Source organism: Cherax quadricarinatus, chromosome 72 (genome assembly GCF_038502225.1).
Source record: "Cherax quadricarinatus isolate ZL_2023a chromosome 72, ASM3850222v1, whole genome shotgun sequence".
In the NCBI taxonomy this organism is placed as follows: Eukaryota; Metazoa; Arthropoda; class Malacostraca; order Decapoda; family Parastacidae; genus Cherax; species Cherax quadricarinatus.
Window position 1 is genome coordinate 23,077,226 of NC_091363.1, and position 12,729 is coordinate 23,089,954.

Genomic DNA, 12,729 nt, shown 5'->3' on the forward strand with positions numbered 1-12,729 from the left:
ACAAAGGTCTCCACCACTACCCACTGAGCCAGGTCTCCACAACTACCCACTGAGCCAGGTCTCCACCACTACACACTGAACAAGGTCTCCACCACTCCCCACTGACCAAGGTCTCCACCACTACGCGCTGAGCCAGGTGTCCACCACTACCCACTGAGCAATGTCTCCACCACTACCCACTGAGCCAGGTGTCCACCACTACCCACTGACCAAGGTCTCCACCACTACCAACTGACCAAGGTCTCCACCACTACCAACTTACCAAGGTCTCCACAACTACCCACTGACCAAGGTCTTCACCACTACTCACTGAGCCAGGTCTCAACCACTACCCAATGACCAAGGTCTCCACCACTACCCACTGACCAAGGTCTCCGCCACTACCCACTGACCCAGGTCTCCACCACTACCTACTGACCAAGGCCTCCACCACTACCCAGTGACCAAGGTCTCCACCACTACATACTGACCAAGGTCTCCATCATTACCAACTGAGCCAAGTCTCCACCACTAAAAACTGAGCCAGGTCTCCACCACTAAACACTTACCAAGGTCTCCATCGCTACCCACTGACCAAGGTCTCCACCACTACCCACTGACCAAGGTCTCCACCAGTACCCACTGACAAAGGTCTGCACCACATCCCACTGACCGAGGTCTCAACCACTACCCACTGACCAAGGTCTCCATCACTTCCCACTGACAAAGGTCTCCACCAATACACACTGACCAAGGTCTCCACCACTACTGACTGACCCAGGTCTCCACCACTACCCACTGACCAAGGTCTCAACCACTACCCACTGACCAAGGTCTCCACCACTACCCATTGAACAAGGTCTCAACCTCTTCCCACTGACCAAGGTCTTCACCACTACCCACTGACCAGGTCTCCACCACTACGTACTGACCAAGGTCTCCACCACTACCCACTGACCAAGGTCTCCATCACTACTCACTGACCAAGGCCTCCACCACTACCCACTGAGCCAGGTCTCCACCACAACCCACTGACCAAGGTCTCAACTACTACCCACTGACCAAGGTCTCCAGCAGTACCCACTGACCAGGTCTCCACCACTACCCTCTGACCAAGGTCTCCACAACTAGCCACTGACCAAGGTCTCCACAAGTAGTCACTGACCAAGGGCTCCACCACTACTCACTGAGCCAGGTCTCCACCACTACCCACTGACCAAGGACTCCACCACTACCCACTGACCAAGGTCTCCACCACTACCCACTGACCAAGGTCTCTACCACTGCCCAATGACCAAGGTCTCCACCTCTACCTACTGACCAAGGTCTCCACCACTACCCACTGACCACGGTCTCTACCACTGCCCACTGACCAAGGTCTCCACCACTACCCACTGACCAAGGTCTCCATCATTACCAACTGAGCCAGGTCTCCACCACTACCCACTTTGCCAGGTCTCCACCATTACACACTAACCAAGGTCTCCACCGCTACCCACTGACCAAGGTCTCTTCCACTACCCACTGACCAAGGTCTTCACCACTTCCCACTGACCAAGGTCTCCACCACTACTCACTGAACCAGGTCTCCACCAGTACCCACTGACCAAGGTCTCCACCATTACCAACTGAGCCAAGTCTCCACCACTACCCACTGAGCCAGGTCTCCACCACTACTCACTGACAAAGGTCTCCACCACTTTCCACTGACCATGGTCTCCACCACTACCCACTGACCAAGGTCTCCACCACTACACACTGACCAAGGTCTCCACCACTACCCACTGACCAAGGTCTCCACCACTACCCACTGACCAAGGTCTCCACCACTACCCACTGACCAAGGTCTCCACCACTACCCACTGACCAAGGTCTCCACCACTACCCACTGACCAAGGTCTCCACCACTACCCACTGACCAAGGTCTCCACTACTACCCACTGACAAGGTCTCCACTCACTACCCACTGACCAAGGTCTCCATGACACTACCACCCTCTACCAACTGACCAAGGTCTCCACCACTACCCGCTGATCCAGATCTGCACCTCTACCCACTGACCAAGGTCTCCACCACTATCCGCTGACCAAGGTCTCCACCACTACCCACTGACCAAGGTCTCCACCACTACCCGCTGACCAAGGTCTCCACCACTACCCACTGACCAAGGTCTCCACCACTACCCACTGACCAAGGTCTCCACCACTACCCACTGACCAAGGTCTCCACCACTACCCACTGACCAAGGTCTCCACCACTACCCACTGACCAAGGTCTCCACCACTACCCACTGACCAAGGTCTCCACCACTACCCACTGACCAAGGTCTCCACCACTACCCACTGACCAAGGTCTCCACCACTACCCACTGACCAAGGTCTCCACCACTACCCACTGACCAAGGTCTCCACCACTACCCACTGACCAAGGTCTCCACCACTACCCACTGACCAAGGTCTCCACCACTACCCACTGACCAAGGTCTCCACCACTACCCACTGACCAAGGTCTGCACCACTACCTCCACTGACCAAGGTCTCCACCACTACCCACTGACCAAGGTCTCCACCACTACCCACTGACCAAGGTCTCCACCACTACCCACTGACCAAGGTCTCCACCACTACCCACTGACCAAGGTCTCCACCACTACCCACTGACCAAGGTCTCTACCACTACCCACTGACCAAGGTCTCCACCACTACCCACTGACCAAGGTCTCCACCACTACCCACTGACCAAGGTCTCCACCACTACCCACTGACCAAGGTCTCCACCACTACCCACTGACCAAGGTCTCCATCATTACCAACTGAGCCAGGTCTCCACCACTACCCACTGAGCCAGGTCTCCACCACTACCCACTGACCAAGGTCTCCACCACTACCCACTGACCAAGGTCTCCACCACTACCCACTGACCAAGGTCTCCACCACTACCCACTGACCAAGGTCTCCACCACTACCCACTGACCAAGGTCTCCACCACTACCCACTGACCAAGGTCTCCACCACTACCCACTGACCAAGGTCTCCACCACTACCCACTGACCAAGGTCTCCACCACTACCCACTGACCAAGGTCTCCACTGACCAAGGTCTCCACCACTACCCACTGACCAAGGTCTCCACCACTACCCACTAACCAGGTCTCCACCACTACCCACTGACCAAAGTCTCCACCACTACCCACTGACCAAGGTCTCCACCACTACCACTGACCAACATCTCCACCACTACGCACTGACCAAGGTCTCCACCACTACCCACTGACCAAGGTCTCCACCACTACCCACTGACCAAGGTCTCCACCACTACCCACTGACCAAGGTGTCCACTGACCAACATCTCCACCACTACGCACTGACCAAGGTCTCCGCCACTATCCACTGACCAAGGTCTCCACAACTACCCACTGACCAAGGACTCCACCACTACCCACAGAACAAGGGCTCCACCAATACCCACTGACCAAGGTCTCCACCACTACCCACTGACCAAGGTCTCCACCACTACCCACTGACCAAGGTCTCTACCACTGCCCACTGACCAAGGTCTCCACCACTACCCACTGACCAAGGTCTCCATCATTACCAACTGAGCCTGGTCTCTACCTCTACCCACTGTGCCAGGTCTCCACCACTACACACTTTCCAAGGTCTATACCGCTACCCACTGACCAAGGTCTCCACCACTACCCACTGACGAAGGTCTCCACCACTACCCACTGACCAAGGGCTCCACCAATACCCACTGACCAAGGTCTCCACCACTACCCACTGACCAAGGTCTCCACCACTTCCCACTGACCAAGGTCACCACCACTGCCCACTGAGCCAGGTCTCCACCACAACCCACTGACCAAGGTCTCAACCACTACCCACTGACCAAGGTCTCCACCACAACTCACTGACCAAGGTCTCCACCAGTACTCCCTGAGCCAGGTCTCCACCACTACCCACTGACCAAGGTCTCCACCACTCCCCACTGACCAAGGTCTCCACCACTACGCGCTGAGCCAGGTGACCTACCCACTGACCAAGGTCTCCACCACTACCCACTGACCAAGGTCTCCACCACTACCCACTGACCAAGGTCTCCACCACTACCCACTGACCAAGGTCTCCACCACTACCCACTGAGCCAGGTCTCCACCACTACCCACTGACCAAGGTCTCCACCACTACCCACTGACCAAGGTCTCCACCACTACCCACTGACCAAGGTCTCCACCACTACTTACTGACCAAGGTCTCCACCACTACCCACTGACCAAGGTCTCCACCACTACCCACTGACCAAGGTCTCCACCACTACCCACTGACCAAGGTCTCCACCACTACCCACTGACCAAGGTCTCCACCACTACTCACTGACCAAGGTCTCCACCACTACCCACTGACCAAGGACTCCACCACTACCCACTGACCAAGGTCTCCACCACTACCCACTGACCAAGGTCTCCACCACTACCCACTGACCAAGGTCTCCATCACTACTCACTGACCAAGGTCTCCACCACTACCCACTGACCAAGGTCTCCGCCACTACCCACTGACCAAGGTCTCCACCACTACCCACTGACCAAGGTCTCCACCAATACCCACTGACCAAGGTCTCCACCACTACCCACTGACCAAGGTCTCCATCAGTACTCCCTGAGCCAGGTCTCCACCAATACCCACTGACCAAGGTGTCCACCAATACGCGCTGAGCCAGGTGTCCACCACTACCCACTGACCAAGGTCTCCACCACTATCAACTGAGCCAGGTCTCCACCACAACCCACTGTCCAAGGTCTCAACCACTGCTCACTGACCAAGGTCTCCACCACTACCCACTGACCAGGTCTCCACCACTATCCACTGACTAAGGTCTCCACAACTACTCACTGACCAAGGTCTCCACCACTACTCACTGACCAATGTCTCCACCACTACCCACTGACCAAGGTCTCCTCCACTACCCACTGACCAAGGTCTCCACCACTACACACTGAGCCAGGTCTCCACCACAACCCACTGACCAATTTCTCAACCACTACCCACTGACCAAGGTCTCCACCACTACCCACTGACCAGGTCTCCACCACTACCCACTGACTAAGGTCTCCACCACTACCCACTGACCAAGGTCTCCACCACTACTCACTGACCAAGGTCTCCACCACTACTCACTGAGCCAGGTCTCCACCACTACCCACTGACCAAGGTCTCCACCACTACCCACTGACCAAGGTCTCCACCACTACCCACTGACCAAGGTCTCCACCACTACCCACTGACCAAGGTCTCCACCACTACCCACTGACCAAGGTCTCCACCACTCCACCAAGGTCTCCACCACTACGCACTGACCAAGGTATACACCACTACCCACTGACTGACCAAGGTCTCCACCACTTACCACTGACCAATGTCTCCACCACTCTCCACTGACCAAGGTCTCCACCACTACCCACTGACCAAGGTCTCCACCACTATCCACTGACCAAGGTCTCCACCACTACCCACTGACCAAGGTCTCCACCACTGACCAAGGTCTCCACCACTACCCACTGACCAAGGTCTCCACCACTACCCACTGACCAAGGTCTCCACCACTACCCACTGACCAAGGTCTCCACCACTACCCACTGACCAAGGTCTCCACCACTACCCACTGACAAAGGTCTCCACCACTACCCACTGACCAAGGTCTCTACCACTACCCACTGACCAAGGTCTCCACCACTACCCACTGACCAAGGTCTCTTCCACTACCCACTGACCAAGGTCTCCACCACTACCCACTGACCAAGGTCTCCACCACTACCCACTGACCAAGGTCTCCACCACTACCCACTGACCAAGGTCTCCACCACTACCCACTGACCAAGGTCTCCACCACTACCCACTGACCAAGGTCTCCACCACTACCCACTGACCAAGGTCTCCACCACTACCCACTGACCAAGGTCTCCACCACTACCCACTGACCAAGGTCTCCACCACTACCCACTGACCAAGGTCTCCACCACTACCCACTGACCAAGGTCTCCACCACTACCCACTGACCAAGGTCTCCACCACTACCCACTGACCAAGGTCTCCACCACTACCCACTGACCAAGGTCTCCACCACTACCCACTGACCAAGGTCTCCACCACTACCCACTGACCAAGGTCTCCACCACTACCCACTGACCAAGGTCTCCACCACTACCCACTGACCAAGGTCTCCACCACTACCCACTGACCAAGGTCTCCACCACTACCCACTGACCAAGGTCTCCACCACTACCCACTGACCAAGGTCTCCACCACTACCCACTGACCAAGGTCTCCACCACAACCCACAGACCAAGGTCTCCACCACAACCCACAGACCAAGGTCTCCACCACTACCCAATGACCAAGGTCTCCACCACTATCCGCTGACCAAGGTCTCCACCACTACCCAATGACCAAGGTCTCCACCACTATCCGCTGACCTTCACATATTGTTCCCCATAGAGTCTTTCCTCCACGTATTGTTACCCAGAGAGTCTTTCCTCCACGTATTGTTACCCAGAGAGTCTTTCCTCCACGTATTGTTACCCAGAGAGTCTTTCCTCCACGTATTGTTACCCAGAGAGTCTTTCCTCCACGTATTGTTACCCAGAGAGTCTTACCTCCACATATTGTTACCCACCCACGATTGACCCAGAGAGTCTTTCCTCCACGTATTGTTACCCAGAGAGTCTTACCTCCACGTATTGTTACCCAGAGAGTCTTTCCTCCACGTATTGTTACCCAGAGAGTCTTTCCTCCACGTATTGTTACCCAGAGAGTCTTTCCTCCACGTATTGTTACCCAGAGAGTCTTTCCTCCACGTATTGTTACCCAGAGAGTCTTTCCTCCACGTATTGTTCCCCATAGAGTCTTTCCTCCACGCGTATACCCAGAGAGTCTTTCCTCCACATTTGTTACCCAGAGAGTCTTACCTCCACATATTGTTACCCAGAGAGTCTTACCTCAACATATTGTTATCCAGAGAGTCTTACCTCCACATATTGTTACCCAGAGAGTCTTACCTCCACATATTGTTACCCAGAGAGTCTTACCACCACATATTGTTACCCAGAGAGTCTTACCTCCACATATTGTTACCCAGAGAGTCTTACCTCCACATATTGTTACCCAGAGAGTCTTTCATCCACGTATTGTTACCCAGAGAGTCTTTCCTCCACGTATTGTTACCCAGAGAGTCTTTCCTCCACATATTGTTACCCAGAGAGTCTTTCCTCCACATATTGTTACCCAGAGAGTCTTTCCTCCACGTATTGTTACCCAGAGAGTCTTTCCTCCACGTATTGTTACCCAGAGAGTCTTTCCTCCACGTATTGTTACCCAGAGAGTCTTTCCTCCACGTATTGTTACCCAGAGAGTCTTTCCTCCACGTATTGTTACCCAGAGAGTCTTACCTCCACGTATTGTTACCCAGAGAGTCTTACCTCCACATATTGTTATCCAGAGAGTCTTACCTCCACATATTGTTACCCAGAGAGTCTTTCATCCACGTATTGTTACCCAGAGAGTCTTACCACCACATATTGTTATCCAGAGAGTCTTACCTCCACATATTGTTACCCAGAGAGTCTTTCATCCACGTATTGTTACCCAGAGAGTCTTACCTCCACGTATTGTTACCCAGAGAGTCTTTCCTCCACGTATTGTTACCCAGAGAGTCTTACCTCCACATATTGTTATCCAGAGAGTCTTACCTCCACATATTGTTACCCAGAGAGTCTTTCATCCACGTATTGTTACCCAGAGAGTCTTACCTCCACGTATTGTTACCCAGAGAGTCTTACCTCCACATATTGTTATCCAGAGAGTCTTACCTCCACATATTGTTACCCAGAGAGTCTTTCATCCACGTATTGTTACCCAGAGAGTCTTTCCTCCACGTATTGTTACCCAGAGAGTCTTACCTCCACATATTGTTATCCAGAGAGTCTTACCTCCACATATTGTTACCCAGAGAGTCTTTCATCCACGTATTGTTACCCAGAGAGTCTTACCTCCACGTATTGTTACCCAGAGAGTCTTACCTCCACATATTGTTATCCAGAGAGTCTTACCTCCACATATTGTTACCCAGAGAGTCTTTCATCCACGTATTGTTACCCAGAGAGTCTTACCACCACATATTGTTATCCAGAGAGTCTTACCTCCACATATTGTTACCCAGAGAGTCTTTCATCCACGTATTGTTACCCAGAGAGTCTTACCTCCACGTATTGTTACCCAGAGAGTCTTACCACCACATATTACCTCCACGTATTGTTACCCAGAGAGTCTTACCTCCACATATTGTTATCCAGAGAGTCTTACCTCCACATATTGTTACCCAGAGAGTCTTTCATCCACGTCCACTTACCTATTGTTATCCAGAGAGTCTTACCTCCACATATTGTTACCCAGAGAGTCTTACCTCCACATATTGTTACCCAGAGAGTCTTACCTCCACATATTGTTATCCAGAGAGTCTTACCTCCACATATTGTTATCCAGAGAGTCTTACCTCCACATATTGTTACCCAGAGAGTCTTTCATCCACGTATTGTTACCCAGAGAGTCTTACCACCACATATTGTTATCCAGAGAGTCTTACCTCCACATATTGTTACCCAGAGAGTCTTACCTCCACGTATTGTTACCCAGAGAGTCTTACCACCACATATTGTTATCCAGAGAGTCTTACCTCCACATATTGTTACCCAGAGAGTCTTACCTCCACGTATTGTTACCCAGAGAGTCTTACCACCACATATTGTTATCCAGAGAGTCTTACCTCCACATATTGTTACCCAGAGAGTCTTACCTCCACATATTGTTATCCAGAGAGTCTTACCTCCACATATTGTTACCCAGAGAGTCTTACCTCCACATATTGTTCCCCATAGAGTCTTACTTCCACATTGTTACCCAGAGAGTCTTACCTCCACATATTGTTCCCCATAGAGTCTTACTTCCACATTGTTACCCAGAGAGTCTTACCTCCACATATTGTTACCCAGAGAGTCTTACCTCTTTCATATTGTTACGCAGAGACTCTTACCTCTACATATTGTTCCCCAGAGAGTCTTACCTCCACATATTGTTCCCCATAGAGTCTTACTTCCACATTGTTACCCAGAGAGTCTTACCTCTACATATTGTTCCCCAGAGAGTCTTACCAGTACATATTGTTACCCAGAGAGTCTTACCTCCAGATATTGTTACCCAGAGAGTCTTACCACTACATATTGTTACCCAGAGAGTCTTACCTCCGCATTGTTACCCAGAGAGTATTACCTCCACATTTTGTTACCCACAGAGTCTTACCTCTACATATTGTTACGCAGAGAGTCTTACCTCCTCATATTGTTCCCCAGGGAGTCTTACCTCTATATATTGTTACCCACAGAGTCTTACCTCTACATATTTTTACGCAGAGAGTCTTACCTCCACATATTGTTACCTCAGAGTCTTACCTCTACATTGTTACCCAGAGAGTCTTACCTCCACATATTGTTCCCCAGAGAGTCTTACCTCCACATATTGTTATCCAGAGAGTCTTACCTCCTCATATTGTTCCCCAGAGAGTCTTACCTCCACATATTGTTCCCCAGAGAGTCTTACCTCCACATATTGTTCCCCAGAGAGTCTTACCTCCACATATTGTTCCCCAGAGAGTCTTACCTCCACATATTGTTCCCCAGAGAGTCTTACCTCCACATATTGTTCCCCAGAGAGTCTTACCTCCACATATTGTTCCCCAGAGAGTCTTACCTCCACATATGACGGGTCATGTCAAAATTCCCACACTGAAACATTTGTATGTAAAATGAAGAAAGAAGAACCATAAAGAAAGACGTTAATGCAATGAAAGTTTAATATAAGAAGCGGAAGATGTTTAAAACAGATAGAAGTAAACATGTAGACAGAAGTAAAGTGTGTACCAGACAGAAGTAAAGTGTGTACCAGACAGAAGTAAAGTGTAAATCCAACTATCATGGTGCCTGTGTAGTGCCTGAGAAGTTTACTGTTGGCACAGTAATCTTCTGGTCACCACAGACATACCTGTGTAGTGCCTGAGAAGTTTGTACACAGACTAATCTTCTGGCCACCACAGACATACCTGTGTAGTGTGAGAAGTTTACTGTTGGCAGACTAATCTTCTGGCCACCACAGACATACCTGTGTAGTGCCTGAGAAGTTTACTGTTGGCACAGACTAATCTTCTGGCCACCACAGACATACCTGTGTAGTGCCTGAGAAGTTTACTGTTGGCACAGACTAATCTTCTGGTCACCGCAGACATACCTGTGTAGTGCCTGAGAAGTTTACTGTTGGCACAGACTAATCTTCTGGTCACCACAGACATACCTGTGTAGTGCCTGAGAAGTTTACTGTTGGCACAGACTAATCTTCTGGTCACCACAGACATACCTGTGTAGTGCCTGAGAAGTTTACTGTTGGCACAGACTAATCTTCTGTTCACCACAGACATACCTGTGTAGTGCCTGAGAAGTTTACTGTTGGCACAGACTAATCTTCTGGCCACCACAGACATACCTGTGTAGTGCCTGATAAGTTTACTGTTGGCACAGACTAATCTTCTGTTCACCACAGACATACCTGTGTAGTGCCTGAGAAGTTTACTGTTGGCACGGACTAATCTTCTGGCCACCACAGACATACCTGTGTAGTGCCTGATAAGTTTACTGTTGGCACAGACTAATCTTCTGTTCACCACAGACATACCTGTGTAGTGCCTGAGAAGTTTACTGTTGGCACGGACTAATCTTCTGGCCACCACAGACATAAACCCTCGAAGCTATAATCTTAACCCTCGAAGCTATAATCTAGGGGAAATAGAGCTTGGTCATACAGAATCTGAAAAGGACTTTGGAGTCATGGTAAGCAGAAATCTAAAGCCAAGACAACAGTGCCTTAGTGTGCGCAACAAGGCCAACAGATTACTTGGATTTATCTCAAGAGGTATAAGTAACAGATGTCCAAAAGTTATTTTACAGCTCTATACATCACTAGTGAGGCCTCATTTAGATTATGCTGCTCAGTTTTGGTCCCCTTACTACAGGATGGACATAGACTCATTAGAGAACATACAGAGAAGAATGACTAAAATGATTTACTGTGTAAGGAACCTCCCGTATGAAGATAGACTTAAAGCCTTAAATCTCCACTCTCTGGAGAGGCGTAGAATGAGGGAAGATATCATTGAAGTGTATAAGTCGATGACGGGCATAAACAAGGGAGACATTAATAAAGTACTGAGGGTGTCGAACCAGGTAAGAACCAGGAATAATGGATTTAAGTTAGATAAATTTAGATTTAGAAAGGACATAGGTAAGTACTGGTTTTCTAACAGAGTTGTAGATGCGTGGAACAGTCTTCCCAGTGGGGTGATAGAGGCTAGGACCTTGGGTAGCTTTAAGAAGAGACTGGACAAATATATGAGTGGGAGGGGCTGGGTTTGATTGGTGTCAAGGGGTACGGGAGTTATTTCTTGAGTAGCTTTAGGTAGATGTAGTTTTGATAAGGACCTGCCTCGTATGGGCCAGTAGGCCTTCTGCAGTGTTCCTACATTCTTATGTTCTTATGTTCTTATACCTGTGTAGTGCCTGAGAAGTTTACTGTTGGCACAGACTAATCTTCTGGCCACCACAGACATACCTGTGTAGTGCCTGAGAAGTTTACTGTTGGCACAGACTAATCTTCTGGCCACCACAGACATACCTGTGTAGTGCCTGAGAAGTTTACTGTTGGCAGAGACTAATCTTCTGGCCACCACAGACATACCTGTGTAGTGCCTGAGAAGTTTACTGTTGGCACAGACTAATCTTCTGGTCACCACAGACATACCTGTGTAGTGCCTGAGAAGTTTACTGTTGGCACAGACTAATCTTCTGGCCACCACAGACATACCTGTGTAGTGCCTGAGAAGTTTACTGTTGGCACAGACTAATCTTCTGGCCACCACAGACATACCTGTGTAGTGCCTGAGAAGTTTACTGTTGGCACAGACTAATCTTCTGGCCACCACAGACATACCTGTGTAGTGCCTGAGAAGTTTACTGTTGGCACAGACTAATCTTCTGGCCACCACAGACATACCTGTGTAGTGCCTGAGAAGTTTACTGTTGGCACAGACTAATCTTCTGGCCACCACAGACATACCTGTGTAGTGCCTGAGAAGTTTACTGTTGGCACAGACTAATCTTCTGGCCACCACAGACATACCTGTGTAGTGCCTGAGAAGTTTACTGTTGGCACAGACTAATCTTCTGGTCACCACAGACATACCTGTGTAGTGCCTGAGAAGTTTACTGTTGGCACAGACTAATCTTCTGGTCACCACAGACATACCTGTGTAGTGCCTGAGAAGTTTACTGTTGGCACAGACTAATCTTCTGGCCACCACAGACATACCTGTGTAGTGCCTGAGAAGTTTACTGTTGGCACAGACTAATCTTCTGGCCACCACAGACATACCTGTGTAGTGCCTGAGAAGTTTACTGTTGGCACAGACTAATCTTCTGGCCACCACAGACATACCTGTGTAGTGCCTGAGAAGTTTACTGTTGGCACAGACTAATCTTCTGGCCACCACAGACATGGAGGTATAAATATGTTTGAAAACCTTTATTATCCAGGAAGAGTGTTAGGATGATAGTGAAGCTGGACGCTGATGTCTTCAGGAGGATCAGATCCAACTTATC